Below are 19204 nucleotides of genomic sequence, written 5' to 3'. Positions count from 1 at the left end.
ACCTTATTCAGAAAATCAGAAGACAAGTCACAAAATGGAAGAAAAATATTTGCAGATACGTATCTATTAATAGATTTGTCTCAAATATACAAAGACCTCTAACACCAGTAACCTCGTTAAAATTATGTAAAGAAGTAAACAGATACCTGGCCAAAAAAGACATACAGATAGTACACACAAATATACTCAACATCATATACCGTCAGTAATTACCAATTAATACAGCAATGATATATCACTGTTCACCTATTAGAACTGTTACCTGAAAGCTGGGTTCCCCTCTTGGTGGGTGCCAAGCCAGAAGACACAACTGAGCCAAAGACGGGGAGAAGGAAGGATTTATTACTTACAGCAAGTGAGGAGAACACTAAGGATCTTTCCTAATGATTGCTTTTACTTTTAATGTCAGATATAAGAAATTATCGCCTAATCCAAGGTAGAAAAGATTTACACCTATATTTTCTTCAGAGAGTTTTATAATTGTAGCTCTTACGCTTGGGTCATTTGATCCATTTAGAGTTAATTTCTATGTATGGTGTGATGTAGGGCAGGGGTCCTCAATCCCCAGGACTCAGGTGCGTACTGGTCTGTGGCCTGTTAGGAACTGGGCCACACAGCAGGAAGTGAGCAGTGGGCGAGCCAGTGAAGCTTCATCTGCTGCTCCCCATCGCTTGCATTACTACCTGAACATACAACCTCCCCACCCCCAGTCCATGGAAAAATTGTCTTCCACAAAACCAGTCCCTGGTGCCAGAAAGGTTGGGGACCGCTGATGTAGGAGGTTCAACTTCATTCTTTTGCATTGTGGTTATCCAGTTGTCCCAGCACATTTTTCTGAAAAGACATTCTTTCCCCATTGATTTGTTTTGGCACTGATGTCAGAAATCAATTGACCATAAAAATAAAGGTTTATTTCTTGATTCTCAATTCCATTTCATTGATGTAAATATACAGCATTAAGGCATTACCACTCCCCTTTGACTGGTGTAGATTTGTAGTAAGTTTTGAAAGCAAGAAATGTGAGCCCTCTGACTTTGTTCTTTTTCAAGATTGTCTTAGCAACTCCGGGTCTCTTATTAGCAGATTTCTTGCATCAAGTTCTCCTCTTACCTCTGTGTGGTCTTGTTAACCTTTCATGATTTTTTTTTAATCAGATTATTTTGTTGAGGATCACTTAAAATATTCTTTGGCCAAATTCAGTCTACCCCCTAATCCCCTCTCCCATCCTGTCCTTTTTTTTGTTTTTTCCATTTCCTCTCTTTCCCCTTTTCTCTTCCAATTTGCAGAGTTTTTTCCTAACTTTTTTTCTCTTACAATATATTTTTTCTCTTCCAGCTAGTTAGTAAGTATCCTTCATGTCGGTAGTACTCTGTTAATCTCTGGGAAAAAAATTCTTTTAGACACAATTCTTATTCTTCAGTTGCTTATGATAAATAATATGAGACAGGTAAATAAATCCATGCTGGATTCTCTTTCATAAAGGAGAATCAAATTTTTGTTTTTGATTTTGATTTTGATAATATGCTTTGGTTTAAGTTTTGGTTAACTTGAAAGTAATATTCAGTTTAGAAGAGAGTGCTTTTGTTAAAATAATTATAAAAGATAAAAGCAAGCATTGTCTGTGTGGAAAAATTGAAATATAAAAGCAAAGCAAAAGGGAAAAGCAAACTCTAAAAAGTGACACAGGAATGATTATACTTGTTAATAAATGTGATTCACTTCTTTTGTATTTACTTTTCACTTATTTATTTCTCCAAAGATAAATGTATTGAGTATTGTTGTTTTCCAAAAATGAACAACGAATTCTCCAGTTCTTCAATACCAACTGGTCTCCAAGAATTTAGTTCAATTTGTACTCAGGCTATTCAGAGTTAGTACAGATTCCATAGTTTTTTTTTTTATACAAATTTATTTATTTTTGGCTGTGTTGAGTCTTCGTTGCTGAATGTGGGCTTTCTCTAGTTGCGGCAAGCAGGGGCTACTCTTTGTTGCAGTGTGTGGGCTTCTCATTGCGGTGGCTTTTCTTGTTGTGGAGCATGTGCTCTAGGTGCTGTACAAGGCTTATTATTTTATCATGGAACATTTTTTGTATCTTAGTGTATTGACCTAGCTTCTTTGGAATAAGGTAGACAGACAAACAAAAAATCTCCCAGATGAATTACTTGCTAAAAATGATGACATTTTAATTTATACACATTTAAAAAATATTATGACAATAAAGCAAATAGGAAAGTGAAATCATGTTTAAATTTTGAATCAAAAATACATCTTTATCACAAGAAATTTAAGTATCTTTTATTATATATTTTTATTTTAAAAAATCCTAAATAATCCAACTTTTGAAAAAGCAAACATATTTGCATCTTATTATATGATTTCTGCTTAATATTAGAAAACTTGCTAATGAAATGTATAAAGATAGAAGTTCAGCATTAAATATCTTTTATATTTTTATTGAAGCTTCTTTGCTCATTTTGTTTAGGTAATGATAGGAAAAGGAAGAACACAGTCTGCACATTTTGTAGTTTGTGGTTATTCCTTGCATTGCTCCAAAACAGTCATTGTTTCATTCTGAATAGCTCACTTCACAATTTTTTAGAAACTAAAGGCAGCTATTCTGTTTGAAACATTACAAGTTTCATGCTTGTTTAATTCACTAGCAGTTTTAAGGTCAAGAATCTGTTTTTCACTTAAACCATCTTTTAAAATTGTTTTGAAAGCAAAGCTGGGTGGTATTAATATGTAATGATTATGTATCACTGATACTATCACAAATATATGTTGGAGATATAAGGCAAGATATATTTGTTATGATATTATGATGATATATTAATTGTTACTTGATAAATGCTGCCTGAACATCACTAGGTAGAACAGCCAAGTAGTGTGAGGGGGTAGATCATGGAAATCCTAATATAAGCAAAAAAAGAGTAAATAGCATAATAAAACTTATTTAGTGTGACAGTAGTGAATTAAAATTATATCTAATAAAACTTAGATATTCAAGTGATTAAGCTTAGCAGCTTTTCATGATCCTGTTCTCTACTCCCAGCAAATTCAGTATTATCTTTGTTTCAAATTCCAGCTCCTAAGAATCACAGTCAGGAAACTCAGAATCGTTCTTTTCACCATCTTTTTTACCATGAATTCCAGATGCTGGTTGAATCTGGTTAACTAGTTTGATGATCAGTAAGGTACTTTTTTCTAATCCTAGAACTTAAAGAAAAATGTTACCTGTTCAGGCAGGCACTGGCATGTTGCTGAAAAAAGTCAAAGCCAGCATTCTCTTTAAAGCTCCAAATAAGAGACCTTTTAAATTTTTTAAAGCTTTTCAGTCTGCATAAGAACTCAGTGAGCGTGTAAGTATTATGTGCTTTTACTTTTTCAAACTATAATCCATTTATTTTGTTAGTTTCTTTTGAACTCCTGCAAGCTGTTTTAGTATCTACCCTTTTTTCTGATTATTTGACAATTGCCAGTTTTTGTTGAATGTTAAAACAATATGCCTCCTTATGGATATCAACTATTCATTAACTAGGTAGTACATTTGATGGTGAGGAGGAAGAGAATTTGCAAGCAGTACTATGATTTAGTGTTGACATTAATATTGTACAATAGATCCTTGTAATATTGAAATGTGTTTTCTGCCGCAAAGTAATTTTGATCTGCCATCTTCATTTTCACAAATTATAATCTTTTATGTTTTGTCACTCTTAATTTCAAAACTGTTAACAGATGACAATCTTTAAAAATTCATTATGAACACAACAGTGTTCACAGTGTGAACTCCACAACAAAAACGATAAATAACCCAATTAAAGACTGGGCAAAGGATTTGAATATTTTTCTAAAGAAGTTATACAAATGGCAATAAGCACATGACAAGGTGCTCAACATCATCAGCCATCAGGAAATGCAAATCAAAATCACAATGAGATAATACTTCGTATCTACTGATATAACTATAAAAAACAAAAACAATGAAAAATAAGTGTTGGTGAGGATGGAGTGTTTGGAAGTCTCATATACTGTTTGTGGGAATGTAAAATGGTACAGCCACTTTGGAAAACAGTTTTGCAATTACTCAGTAAGTTAAACACAGAGCTACCATATGACCCAACTTCCATTTCTAGGTATATATCTATGAGAACTGAAAATTTATGTCCACACAAAAACTTGTATATGAATGTGCATAGTGTTATTCATAATAGCCAAAAAGTGGAAACAACTAAATGTCTATCAACTGATGAGTGGGATAAGTAAAATGTATATATAATTGGATATTATTCAGGCATAAAAGGGAATGAAGCACTGATATAAGCTACAATATGGATGAGCTTTGAAAACATTATGCTAAGTGAAAGAAGCCACACCCAAAGGGTCATGTATGATATGATTCCATTTATATGAGATGTCCAGAATAGGCAGATTCATAGAGACAGAAATAGATCAGTGGTTGCTAGGGCCTGGTAGGGAGAGTGGAGAGAATAAATAATGACTACTTAATTGGTATGGTGTTTCTTTTTGGGGTGATGAAAATGTTCTGTAGTTAAATAGTGGTGATGGTTTAACAACATTGTGAATATACTGAAAGCACTGAATTGTACACTTTAAAATGGTGAATTTTATGTGAATTATATCTCAAATCTAAAAAATTCATTGTAATTTCTAAAATTTCAATATTTGGAGGAAAAATACCTGAAACATGTAGAATACTTTTCTGAATAGTTCATATCTTATCCTTGAATTAAACTTATGTGTGACATACTTGAAGCATATTGTTTTAGCTGCTAAAATACTCTCTGGTATCATGCCAATGTATGGTCTTTGAGGGAAGTTAAAGAAATAGTCTTCCAAAACTCATTATTTGGGAATTGCCTGGTGATCCAGTGGTTAGGACTCCACACTCTACCTGCCGATGGCCTGGGTTCAGCACCTGGTCAGGGAACTAGGATCCCACAAGCCAAGCCACGTGACGTGGCAAAAAAAAAAAAGAAAAACCCACAAAAAACCTCATTATTTTGTTTATTGATGGAATATTTTTGACCACTCAATAAAACAACTTTCCTCAGGTCACAGTGAAAAACGAGCTGTGCTTTCTTTAAGGAAATTATTTCTTTTCACTTTATGAGTACTGTGGAGAATATACATAAACAAAAGCTGCATATGACAGTCATTTCTTCTTTGCATTGTTTATCAGGAAACTCAAAGACATGTATTTCCTCCTTCAGTAACAAAGCGTACAGGGCCTTAATGGCATGAAGTTTTGAAACTAACCTCTTGGCCTGATCTTATTTTTCTCACTCTCAGGTTCTTATTTTTATTATAGATATTATGTACCTTATTAATAGATTACCTCATCTTAGTATGTTACCTCATATTTTGGAACAGTATGGTATAAAAATATACAGAGATAAAGGATGTTATAATTAGAGGGAAAAAAGCCTGAAATCAGCAAATGTGTTTGAGTAACTTATCTAAGTTAATTTACACTAATATGTAATTAGTAACTGTCTCTATAACTTTCAAATTCTTCATAATTATCTGAGTTTTAACTTTTTTAAGGAGGCAAGGGAAAATGGTGGGAATTAATAAGCAAAAAGAATGGGACTTTGGAAATTATAAATATTTGTATGAATGATTGATAACATGAATTGCTTTCTATTTTAAATAGAGTGATAAGTTATAGAATAGAGTGGTGCTGGAAATCCAAAAGTGGAAATGGGTCAATACAGAGGAGTGGAAATGCTTTTTGAAATTGCTGGCTTTACTTTTTGTCTAATGTTGGTCCTATTTAAGCCCCATTGTGCATAATCAAATAAGGGCTGTGTATGGCAGTATTTTTATACTGTGCAGCTGTATGTGTATAGCTTAGAAGGACATTGCCGTAGCATCATAAAATATGTCAACATTGCATTCATATTTTTAACATGGCAACCTCTGTTACAAAATAATATTGTTTGTAAAGGATTTTTAATTTGATTATATGTGGTATTTTCCCCTATAATTTTTAATATAGTTTCCATAGAATTATTAGATTAGTTCGTATCTTATATTTATTATCTTTGCATTTCCAGCAGCAAGGACAGATTTATCCATTTATTAGGTGCTTAGTAATTGTTGATTTTGCTTTTGTAATTTTCCCTATCAGCATTTTTCCTTCCATAAATCCATCTCGTCAGCATATAAACATACTGTAGTATTCCTCCATCTTAATACAAAAACCTTTCAAGATCCTACATCTCTCTCAAGCTACAGTGCTGTTTCTCTACAATTTTTAGAGCAAAACTTCTTCCATACATACTGCTTCTACTTCCTCATTGCACTTCCTCTGCTTTACTTATCCTGTTCAGTGCTTTTGTCTATACCACTCATTCTTGTCATGGGCAACAGAGAAATTTTTCTATCTAAATCCAATGGTCATTTCTCAGTCCTTAGGTTAAGTGTTTTCCCAGCAGCATTGTCACAGTTGATCATATTTTTTTCCTGAAACTTTTCACTTGGGTATTTTGCCAAAACCAAATCCTTAATTTCTTAATACTATCACTACTGCCATCACCAAACTTATTCCTACCCCAGTCTCTCCATCTCATCCATGTTGTTACTATTAAATGCTTTTAAGTGGCATTTTTTTCAAGCACATAGCAATCAATTGTATTTGAGCCTTACACCTCTCTTTCATCTGTATGCCTCAAAAAATTTTTATAAGCATAGTTAACTAAAACTTCACAACATCCTTGTGAAGTAGATAATTACGGTATGGCAAATTGAAGTACTAGGAGATTGCCGAAGATACCTTATGAGTGTATGCCACAATTCTGAAAGTGGACCAGGGTAATACAGTCGCTTGTTAAAAGCATTAGACCAGATTTCTTTTTTATGATGAAATCATTCCAAGAGTTATCAGAAAAAATAAAAGAGCAGTAATGATTCCTTAATATCCCTAAATATTCATAGCTAAGTTCTTTTAATAGAAAAGAGTAAAATGTATATTATCTGAAATCCAGTATTTGTTAGTGATGGTAACTTTAGTTGTTATATCTAATGAAATATTTTTTTGATTGCATGTTGTTAGATTGCTTAATTGCTTCACCAAGTTTTCATAGCCATAATCTGAATTGGATCTTTGAGGGTTTGGAGTGGAATAGTTTCATTTAAGTCTTTTAGCTATGGTACATGAAACCTTAACAAAACTATGAGCTTACGTTTGTCTTGATTGCTGGCGTGTTCAAGTGAGGTGATTTTTTTCAAGGTAATATTCTCGGTGGCAAATTACTGATTTGGCATTTGTTGACAAGACTAAGGTGGACTTTAAAATAGATAAAAACTGAAAGTTCCCCATAATTTGTATTCAAATAATGTATTTTAGTTTAGTTAATAGTAATTCCTAAAGGCTTTACCTCTCTATTGCTACAAAATTGAGTTGAATTCCGTAAAAAACTTACAGTTAAAGAAATAAAAATACAGCCAAATAGCATATAATTTTTCTCAAGTGAAGCCCTTCATTATATTACTTCACCCAAGTGATTAGTTCATTTTTGGATGTTGTGTATATATTAGCCTCAAGAATGTTTCAACAGCTGTTGACAGTGCTACCACTTTCTTCCTCTGCTGGATGCCCATTTATGGCTCTAAAGCAGAAACTCATGAACAAGGGATAAAGATTTTGAGAAGTACTAATTAGTGTTGAAAGAATAGGGTGGTAAACTTTAGAAAAACTCACAGCTTTGTGTATACTTAAATCAAAAACAAAATTCACCAAGTCTAATAGCCAGTTTTGCTTTGTTAGCATGGTTTTTATTATCAGCAAAGTTATGAAGTTGCCATCTGAGCTCTAGCTAAACTTCATTGTAATAAGGCTTACGTTCCTTGTCTAAAAATTTTGTGAGTTAATCTGTGGGAACTATAGCTCTTCTGGAGGAGTTTCAATCACATAGAATAATAATGACAAGTGTTGCAAATGAAGGATATGATATATTTTGAGGGAGTGACAGCTTTTTGTAGTAAGGATAGTGAAATTATTGATATATTTTAGAAATTTGTGGAAATGTAATTTTATTTTATAAGAAATGTAAAGTCATTGACACTACAAGAAGTGCTTTTTAATTTTATTTATTTATTTTTATATTTATCGAAGTATAGTTGATTTACAGTGTTGTGATAGTTTCTGGTGTACAGCAAAGTATACATATAGCTCCTTTTCCATTATAGGTTATTACAAGATATTGAATATAGTTCCCTGTGCTATACAGTAGGACCTTGTTATTTATCTGTTTTATATATAGCTGTGTGTATCTGTTAATTCCAAACTCCTAATTTATCCCTCTCCCCTTTAGTAACCATAAGTTTGTTTTCTATGACTGTGGGCCTATTTCTGTTTTGTAAGTAAGTTCATTTGTATCATTTTTTTAGATTCCACATATAAGTGATATCATACAATGTTTGTCTTTCTCAGTCTGACTTCACTCAATATGATAATCTCTAGTCCTTCCATATTTCCACAAGTGGCATTATTTCATTCTTATTTATGGCTGAGTAGTGTTTCATTGTATTATATAATTTCATTGTATAATATTTCATTGTAATATATATATACACCACATCTTCTTTATCCATTCATCTGTCAATGGACATTTAGTTTGCTTCCATGTCTTGCCTGTTGTAAATAGTGCTGCTATGAACATCGGGGTATATGCATCTCTTTAAATTTGAGTTTCCTCCAAGAAGTGCCTTTTTAAATGCTGTCTGTTTACATTTTACATTTGGTTTTATCTGAAGTAGTGTTTAGTAGTTTAGTGTGAAGTAGTTTAGCTGAAGAGAATGGTAGTTTGGAAAGGGTGATAAAAAGTTAGAATCCTGGTAAAACCTCTCTTTAAAACCTTAAAGAGATATACAACTTTTTGGTTTTGCTTTTGGTTTTCTTTAATACTTAAAGCAGTTCTCTTAAGGGGAAGCTCACTTTGTCTTAGGTTGTGATATGACAAAGTTTGGTGTTTTAAAATGAGAAACTATCATTTGTTTTATTTCTAGACTTCTCTCAGGAGGCTATAGAGTAATCACTTTTTAACTTCCTGGGTATCTCTAGTGTAGATAGTGGGCTTCTGGTTGTTTCTAACAGCAGGCATTGAATTACAGTTGTCCCTTGGTATCCAGGAGGGATTGGATTAATATGCATGGATTAATGTGCAGTGGCAGAAGTCACTGGAACTCGGGCCTTCATAGCTTCTCTGAACATTAAGGGAAGACACACATGTAATATTGTACTGAATACCCTGCTTAGACCTACAGGTAAAACTGAGGACAGAAAGCATTCAGTGAGTATTATGCACCAAAATATTGGTTGGAATTGGAACTATCTATTCAGACTGGCTGTTTTCTTTCCTTTGATGTCTTCCCTTCATGAAATCAGAAAAGCAACTTTTAGCCAGACACCAACATAGTCACTGTTTGCATAGATCAGGAAATGATTTCTATCACTTTAGAGCTTTGTTGCTTGTAGATAAAGTATCTAAATTGGTTGTTTTATAATTTGACAAAACTGCTTAACAAAACTTCTGTTAATGTTATATAAAGTCTTCTATTTATACGCCCACTCTAGACTAGATGGTAGGTGTCTTTCTTACACAACTATATTACATGTTTAGTTAAAACTCTTGCTGTTTTTTTCCTTAAAACATAATAAGAAAGGGAAAATAATTGTTGGCAAAAGAGGTTCCCAAGGATTAGGACTATTAAAATTGTTAAAGAATAAATTTCTTTTTTTTTCTCTCAGTTCTGCTGAGGTTTTAGTGCATGAGTGAATGAAGTAAACCTCTTCTACTCATCTGATTTAGATTTAAATTTAGAGAGATTTAAAACTCAGTTCTCCAAAACTCAAGACTATTTCCTCTTATAAGCACTATGATACATTAAGAATTCTGTAATAAAATAAACCTTCCTTTCCACCCAACATAAACTTGAAAGTTATTTGAAGATAAAATAATTTCCCTCCAAATTTGGAGCAGTGTTCCTGAATGGAACATATTCTACCTAACACAGTTGAATGTTTTCTCCCTATGTCTAAAAAAATTGGAGAAAATAAATTTTCACGTATTTTAGGAGGATCATTTACACTTCAATCTTAGTATAGTTTCAGAAATGGCTAGTTGTGCTGTGTAATATGGTAGTCACTAGTCACTGGCTATACGTGGATATTTAAACTTAAATTTAAATTAATTAATATTTAAAAGTCAGTTCCTTAGTCACACTAACCATATTACAAGTACTCCATAGCCACATTTGGCTATGGGCTAGGTATAGGACAGTGCAGATGCTAAACTTTTACATTATTGCATTGTGCCATTGCACAGCTCTGTATAGAATAGAGTTGTCCCTTGATATCAGTGGGGGATTGATTCCAGGACCTGACATGGATACCAAAATCCGTGGATGTTCGAGTCCCTTATATAAAGTGGCATAGTATAGTCAGGCCTTCCTTATCTGTGGGATGCGGGACCCACATCCAATGGATATTGATACTGTATTCCATTAGTGGTAGGTCACTTTTTTACCAGTTTTCCTGGTTTATAGATTTCCTATTATTTACAGGTATCCTTCCCCCCCCAAAGTATCGCTTATCAAAGTATGTGTTTTTTTTTTCCCTACCAAATAATTTCCCCAAGTAATAAAAATAAAAAATAATAATGGACAGGATTTGAAATAGCTAGATGATGGTAGAAGCATGTTTAGATTTTTATAAAGTTTGTTATTAACTTTAAAAACATATGCCAAATTGTGCATAGTTGTGATTCTGAAAAGAGAAGGACAAAGATAGACTTTCCATGTCTACAATCCAGGACTGCAACACTGAAATAGCCTACAAGTAGCATATGGTTTATGAGATTACTTTTCACATGCAAATTTTAGAGATAGTTTTTATTCTATAACCACACCTTGAAATGAACATAGGAACATAGAGAAAACATTAAACTGATATATAAATGAATGATTAAATATTTTAGTGACTATTACTTTAAATGAATTTTAGGGTTAAGTAGCATATATTTCCATGTTCAGATTGAGTGGGGTGAGAAAAAGCCAGTAGATTTTTTTAAAATAAATTTATTTATTTATTTATTTATTTATTTATTTATTTATTTATTTTATTGGCTGCATTGGGTCTTCGTTGCTGCATATGGGCTTTCTCTAGTTGCTGCGAGCAGGGGCTACTCTTCATTATGGTGCACAGGCTCCTCGTTGTGGTTTCTTTTGTTGTGGAGCACGGGCCCTAGGCACGTGGGCTTCAATAGTTGCAGCACTTGGGCTCAGTAGTTGTGGCTCACAGGCTCTAGAGCACAAACTCAATAGCTGTGGCGCACAGGCTTAGTTGCCCTGTGGCATGTGGAATCTTCCCAAGGCAGGGCTTGAACCCGTGTCCCCTGCATTGGCAGGCAGATTCTTAACCACTGCGCCACCTGGGAAGCCCAGGCAGTGGATTTCTGATTTATTTATTCCTTTGAATCTTTTCAATAAGCTAGGTAGGGATAAATATTCTTACTTTGTATGTATTGAAACTTAGGTAGGGTTATGAAGTAAAGGTAAAGTCTTGAGTATGCTAAAATTGATTACATAAGGAAAGACTTTTTCCATTTGGGGGCAGAGGAAGAAGAAAAATATAGTTACATGCTGATTACTGAAAGCACGTAGTTATAACTTAAGGTTCTTTTCCCATACTTTAACATTAGTAGGTATTTTCTGAGGGTAAATATAGTTGAGATTTTCTCTGTGTGTATTTACTAAAATGGTGTCTTATAGGGGAAAAGTGCATAACCAACACATTAGTTGAATTATGTTTTCCTAAAATGTAAGATTACTTTTTATATGTCTCATTTGAATATATTTCCTAGTTTCAAGATGATTTTAAAGAATTACCTTTTCCTTGTAAAAGCCACCAGGCTTTTTATGAGAAGCCTAAAGATTTGTCTGGCTTTACCCTCTAGTGTCATTTTAATTTCATTTCTTCTTCCTCATGCATTTGCAACTATCCAGTAAGTTATGTGTACAAATTGCTACCATGATGAAGGAATGCTTTTACTAGGTTTTTATACTATAAGGATTAGGGCTTTAAATCAAGTATGCATTTTGAATTATGGACTTAGTCTTAATTTTCTTGTTTTTTTCCAAAAAAATAAAAATAAGATTTATCTCCAAAAAAATAAAAAATAGAAATTTATCTTTTTATTCAGCTACTTATATTATTTGAATGTAACTATTTAAAAATATTTAATGTCTTTTTTAATTACAAGTGTTATAGAAAGTATAATTGGTTCTTTGACAAGACTTTTTGTATTCACCCTTTACCATCACAAGCCTGTTTTTTTGTATTGATTGAAGTTGAGAGCACAATGCTTGGAAGGAGTTCCCTGAAGGCAGGTCTTTGGATACAGAGAGTAATGTGTTCCATTTGGTGGGAACATGGATAGTTTAGAGAAAGTAAGTTTCCAGTCTTATATTGTCTTATCCCTCCATGCATCATTTAAAGCTAACATGTTCTCCTCCTTAGAAAGCTTTCCTCTTTCGCCTTCAGCATATTTTCCATTTCTCTATTTCTTGGACTTAAAACACTGTACGGTGTCACCTCACTTGCTTCATATGAGCCTTATGTATAGGTATCCCCCAAATTCTGCTGGGTAGCCTGTCCTTTCTTTATAGTCATTCCCTTCGTAAACTCATCCACTCTCTTGGCTTGAATTGTACATTTTTATATGACTGATTTTTAAATCTTAGAGTGTTCTAAATAGCAATTTCTACCTGTTGTTAAGTGTCTCCATTTGAACAGCCTGTAGTAACACTGGGCTTACTTACTGTCCAAAATAAAAGTCACTCCACCCTACCACTGCAGGTTTCTTTCATTGTGTCCCTGGTAATCTTTCATTGTCTCCTGTCCTCGTTCCTGTACTTAATTTAGCATGAAGTCCTCTTGTTTCTCCATGTAAGATGCGTCTTGGGTTTCCCGTTCTCTCTGCACTCCTCTTCGCTATCCAGACCCTCACTGTATTACACCTGTAACTCACTACACCCACTTTCACACCACCCGCTGCTTTGCCCTTTTTGTTTTATTTTTTTTAAGCTTCCCAAACTCTCCCTGCAGTGACTTTTTAAAATGTATACAAAGTTGTTATGGCATATTTTCCTTAAATAGAAATTGTAAGCATTTTAATTTATACATCCCTCTGGGCATAGTGCTATATGCAGTAGGAAATCAATAGGTAATTGTTATCAGACCTGAAGTGAGAAAGCCAGTCCAGTAAAGATGTGGGGAATAGTTGTTCCAGGCTGAGAAAACAGCAGATTTCAAGGCACAAGTTTGGTGTATTTGGGGACTATCAAAAAGGTCATTGTGACTGGATCATAGTAGAGAGAGAGTGACAAGAGATGTAGTCAGGAGACCAGGTTACATGGTAGGTATTATGGGTTTTATCCTAAGTGGTGGAAAAGCCATTAGGCAGTTTTGAGTAAGGGAGTGATATGAGCTGATATATTTGTCACTGAGTTAAGAATGGAAGTAGGGAGACTATAATAGTATTATAGGAGAGCAATATCTTGAACTAGTGAGGTAAAAAGCAGTAATACATGTTTTTGAATTAAGGATAGAATGAGGAAGAATAATTGGCAGGATGGATTGGATGGGAGGTGTGAGATAAAAAATGAACCAAGGAAAACTCAGTTCTGTGTGCTTGGGCAAGTCATGTATCCTCTCCAACATCTATTTTCCTGGGTGTGTAATGAGAAATACCTCTTTCTCACTTCTTTGAAGGAATTGTTATGAGGATCTGATGAAATAATATATGAAAGCTAATTATGAATCTTAAAACTGTTAACATTGTATTACTTTTTAACACTAAACATTTAAAAGCTAACCTTAAATTAAATCATACCTTGTTAATTAAGAAATTTCTAAAAGCTTAGCTTTGACAGGGATAAGAACTCTAAGCCGTATATAGCTTAGGAAATAGTTTAACTTATAACTTCCCCTGGGTTTGTAGTGTATGGTTCCTTTCCAATGATATTTTCAATCTTTAATAGTTTTGACACTATTCATAAGGATTAGCATGAGGCAGTTTCTCCTATTAATTGATAATAAGTGGATCGTGTCTGGCTATAGATTGAGCTGCTAATCTAATCATAGAGAAAAATATATCTGTAAATAATATGTGGTTGTCTTTTGTTTTGTAGTGTATTTAAGACAGTGTAATTCTCTTCTCGGTAAATATTTGAGAAGAAATAAGACTAACCCAAATGACCCATAGTTTATTTACTAATAGGTTATACTGTGTTAACCCTGGGGTGTTGTTGATTATAAACAAAACCTAATTTACCATAGTATAATAAAAAATGACCTATAAATAAACTCCAGGTGTTTTATGCTTATTTGTGTCATGCCAGTTGTACTTTTTGTGACAATTTTAGATAAATTGTATGACTTATGGCATCAGGAAAGACAAATACTCTAAACAAACGTTTTAGTTTCTGAAATTACTCAAGTATGATTCAGCTGAATGCTATTTCTGTTTTCCTATTGCAGATTTCCCAACAGTGATGTCACAAGATTGACCACATTGATCACAGTAAGACTAAAATGATAATTAAGCTTTTAAGGATGTTTTGTTTTCTCTGAGAATGAGAATTAAGTTAGAAAATATTTATGATTTTAAATTGTTATTCTTTTAACAGCCAATTGAATGTTTACATTTAATGATTCACATCTCACACTCTAGTTACTTAAATACTTCTTTAAATGATTTTAAAACATTTTAAATGAAAATTACACTTAATTTATAACTGAAATTATATGCCTAATTATATTAACATATTTCAGTGTGAATCATAACCTGAACATCATCTTTTTTAGTTTTTGTTTTTATTAAAATATGGCACAAAATATTTAAGGTGACTCCACATTAGGAAAAAAATTACAAAAATAAAATTACTTGGGACTGTAATCACATGTTAAGGAAAGACTGTGAAAACAGCATTGAAAGGATTCTTAGACTTCTTGATTAAATTTTTCATTGCTGACTTAAGTGATTTATAAACTATCTTCCAAACATGGAGAGGTGTTGAAAAGGATAGTTCTCTTAAGAAACTGAACTTTTCCTCTTTAATTCTGTTTAAAGTGTTAATTTCTACTGTGTATAAGGAAATATGTTACTTAAAGAAAAACTTTATCCAGGGCCTTGATCTACATTATTAGAAAATTCTAACTAGTAAAATCTGAATTGCAGTAATGAAATTTTACAGTCGTTTTGAAAACTTTTTAAATAACAGAGAAATTATCAGAAATGTTAACCCGTGTATATATAATCTTTATGTTTTAATATTTTTTTGGAAAACTAGTTCATTTGTAAAATTTAATATTTTTCAGAGAGGCCAGAGAGAACTTTTATTGTGTTTTTAAAGGCTTAAACGTCATCATTGAGTCTACATATGTTTATGGCATGTTCTTTCATTTTGCTAAGGGAGCATTTTAGCTATCTCTGATTTGTAGCTCTTGTTTGTTTTTTCTTAATCAGAATTTTATTGCCCTAACTGAATCATTTACAACAAAATATTAACATATTTCTGTAGTACCCTTCTGTTTTGCATCTAGTGTTTTACAGTCGAGGAAGTTAAAATTAGCATTGGATGAAAAAGGTGTTTTTTTTTTTTATTAAAAAATGCTAACTCAGTACCTTTTTAGGGCACTATTAAGAGAACATTTAATAGCAACGGTTCTGAATTCAAGAATTTTAGGAAGAGAGGTGCTGTTTAATATTATCAGATGTTAAATACGTTAAAAACGAAGACGTATTCCTTTGAGAGTTTCATAAGTGACTGAGAATAGAAACCCTTTGTGATAATGTTAGGATTGTGATGCTTTCTCTAGCCCCTTGAGTCAAGAGGAGAGGGTAGATTTCAACACTGATTCAGGCTAAAGGTATTGAGAGAGTAGTTCAAGTGTTGACCATGGGAATGGAATAAAATGAGGCCAGAGAAGGGCCAATGTAATCAGAGAAAATGGAGAGAGTAAAGGACCAGTCAGAGGTAGATAAGTTGGTGAAATGAGATGATAAAGAACTAAAAGAGTAGAATGTTGTGGTTAGAAAAGGGGATATTATAGATTGTTTCAGAGCTGAAGCGGTAGTGAGTATTTATACATTGTATGATATTTCTTTTCTTCAAAAATATTCAGAACTCAGGAGAATTTCTGTTTTTACTCAAGTTACATGGCTCTGAAATGTCAGGATCTTCTAAATGATCTCTTTTCTTCCTGGCCATCGTCAACTCTGCTGAAGCCTATACATTGATCCTCAGTTTAACTTTTTAAAAGCATTGCTCTGATTCTTTTATTTCTCTACTTGAAGATGTTTAGTGACTTTGCATTTCTTATAAAGATCAAATCCAGACTTCCTAACTTGGTATTCAAGACCCCTCCTTAGTTTGGCTGTAACATATTTCCCATACCAACATCCTATTCAAGAAGAAGCAGCCTGTATTCCACACAATGTGAACTACATACTCCACCTTGACTATACATTTTGTCTCCATACTTACAGTCATGTCATTCCCTTTTTCTAGAATATTCTTTTTCCTTTTCAGGTTTTTGTTTCTCCTGATAAAATCACACTTCCTTTCTAATGCCCTTTCTAACATGTAATCATCTCTTTGAGGCCTTCCCTAATCATCTTAATTGAAAGTGATATTTTCTCCTTAGTAGTTTGGTAATGCTTAATTTTTATTATTCCTGTGTAACTGACAACATATATTCCCTTGTATTTTGCATATTTTAATATGTATTTTCCAGTTGTACTCAGCAAATGAGTATTCAGCAAATGTTTGCTAGTAATCATAAATACCCTAGAAAGAACTAAATTAATTACTATCTTTAGTTTTCTTATATAAAAATCAAAACAAGGATATTAATATATGCATATCCAAAATTGAACCATAGGAAGCAGGGTGGGTAGAAAACAGTATAGGTTTTGGAACCAGAGCAAGTTCAAGTACTGATGCCACTGTATACTGTGTATGTGACCTTTAGCAAGTCAGTGTCTTGGTGCCTCAGTATCTGCACAAAATGATTTATACGTATATTTAAAAGAAGTTTTATAAATATTAGTTACTTTTCTTCACTCTTACTTGCTTAACTTTATGGTTTGCTCCTTTATTGATGTGAGAAGGAGTAGGATATCAAACTACAAAGATCAGAGATATAACCAAATTGACCTTATTTACATGTTGTGATCCTTTCATCTATACATTTTAATATATGGAGTCTTACTTTTTACATTACATATAATAATGATAACTTGGTTGAGTTACATAAGTTCCAGCGAGGAGGCTGATTAGGTCTATTGATATAATCTGCTTTTTTGTGGGGGGTGGGGAGGGAGTCAGACCTCACTAGAATACCAGTATCTTAAAAGGCCAGAGTGAACTTTAAAACGGTGCATTCCCCTTATATAACAGATGAGGAAACCAACATCCAGAGAGAGTTTGAAGGGAGGTAACATGTATAATGGTTAAGAAAAGGAACTGGGTCAGAAAAACCTTTACGTTTGTGCTGTGATATTTATATAGCTATCTTGATCTTGAGTCAGTTACAAAGTCTAAGATCCAGTTTTTTTCTCTCTAAAGCAGAGTAATGTTTATACTTCAGGAGTGTTGGGAATATTAAATGAGAAAATGCTCCTTACGAAAGAACAGCACAGAGGCTGACATGGTAAATTCTGTGGACCCCTTGTCATAGGCATCATCATCTATCTGTAAAGTTACTTGCTCAGAGTCACATAGTGTGAGATCTTGGTCTAAACCTGGTTTTGCTTTATTCTATTATAATTTTTACTTCTGTTTTGTGATCACTTTTTACTTGATTAAAAAATCTCTGAATGGCATTTGTAGGAAGTAAGTAAAATAACTCAGTCTTTTTTCTCCTCAAATCTCCCCAAATCCTCTATCTTCTCTGAGAATAGTCATACAATTTTGTTTACATGCAGTTTTGTTTATATGTAATTTTTATTAATACAGTGGCTATATTTTATTTTAAATATTCTTATTTAACATTTTGCTTCATATGTAGCAACCTGTTACAAAGCAACTTTTAAAATAAAGCAACTTTTTCTGTTTTTCTTAAAATTTCTTTTTTTCCTTTGGTAATTTTATTGTGAATATTATTTGTTTCATAGAGATTAATCTCTACCAAATATTTAACTTAAAAATTGAAATTTAGAAGAAATTACTATATAATTTTACAGCATACACACTATTAGAAATATTGGTGTTAGGTAGTAAATTTTAAATGTTAGGTACCTACTGCAGATGAGATATAAACAAGCATGGCAATGACTGATTCTTGCACCCTAATATCAATTTTCCCCATCCACTAATTTTGTTCGCAGCCTATCACTACCTGGAATAAAAATATCACTTTCAGTCTCTCTTATAGCTAAATGTGGTCATGTGACTAAGTTTTGACTAGAGAAACATAAACAGAAGTACTGTGTGCAACTTGCAGAAAGTATCCTTAAAGGAAGGGGGGTACACCCTCTTTCTTCCCCCCTTTCTCCATGCTTGCTGAGATGTAGACATGATAATTGAACAATGAGTGGAAACCACAAGCTGAGAATGGGCAAAGCAATAAGATGGTCCCTGATAGCTTCAGGATGTCACCCTGCCCACACTGACCTGTTTCCATCTCTGACTTGAGTGAGATAAACTTCCATCTTGTAAGCCACTAAGTTTTTGCTTTCTGTCACTTGTGGCCAAAATTGATCCTGATTACATCAAGATAATTTAACAAAGTTTACACCATTGTTTAAATGTCTTTGATTTGTTTACACTTAAAAAATATTTATTTATTTATTGGCTACATTGGGTCTTTGTTGCTGTGTGCAGGCTTTCTCTAGCTGTGGCAAGGGGGGGCTACTCTTCCTTGCGGTGCGCAGGCTTCTCATTGCCAGTGGCTTCTCTTGTTGTGGAGCTCGGGCTCTGGGTGTGTGGGCTTCAATAGTTGTGGCACACGGGCTCAATAGTTGTGGCTCACGGGCTCTAGAGCACAGGCTCAATAGTTGTGGCGCACAGGCTTAGTTGCTCCGTGGTACGTGGAATCTTCCCAGAGCAGGGCTTGAACCCATGTCCCCTGCATTGGCAGGTGGATTCTTAAGCACTGAGCCACCTAGGAAGTCCC

At 33.5% G+C, this 19204-nt stretch overlaps 1 protein-coding gene across 23 annotated transcripts in view; it reads left to right on the top strand.

The window, feature by feature from the left end:
• BAZ2B (bromodomain adjacent to zinc finger domain 2B) overlaps positions 1-19204 on the top strand; it is a 365031-nt gene that overhangs the window by 146346 nt on the left and 199481 nt on the right. For all 23 annotated transcript variants that reach the window (XM_057745056.1, XM_057745059.1, XR_009055068.1 and 20 more), the window contains one exon: positions 14564-14606. The gene's annotated coding sequence lies outside the window, so the exon portion shown is untranslated. Of the gene's footprint in view, positions 1-14563; positions 14607-19204 lie in introns of those variants that run through there.

This window comes from Hippopotamus amphibius, chromosome 8, assembly GCF_030028045.1.
Source record: "Hippopotamus amphibius kiboko isolate mHipAmp2 chromosome 8, mHipAmp2.hap2, whole genome shotgun sequence".
Taxonomy (NCBI): Eukaryota; Metazoa; Chordata; class Mammalia; order Artiodactyla; family Hippopotamidae; genus Hippopotamus; species Hippopotamus amphibius.
The sequence above is the reverse complement of the archived record's forward strand: the minus strand, read 5'-3'. Positions and strand labels throughout refer to the sequence as shown.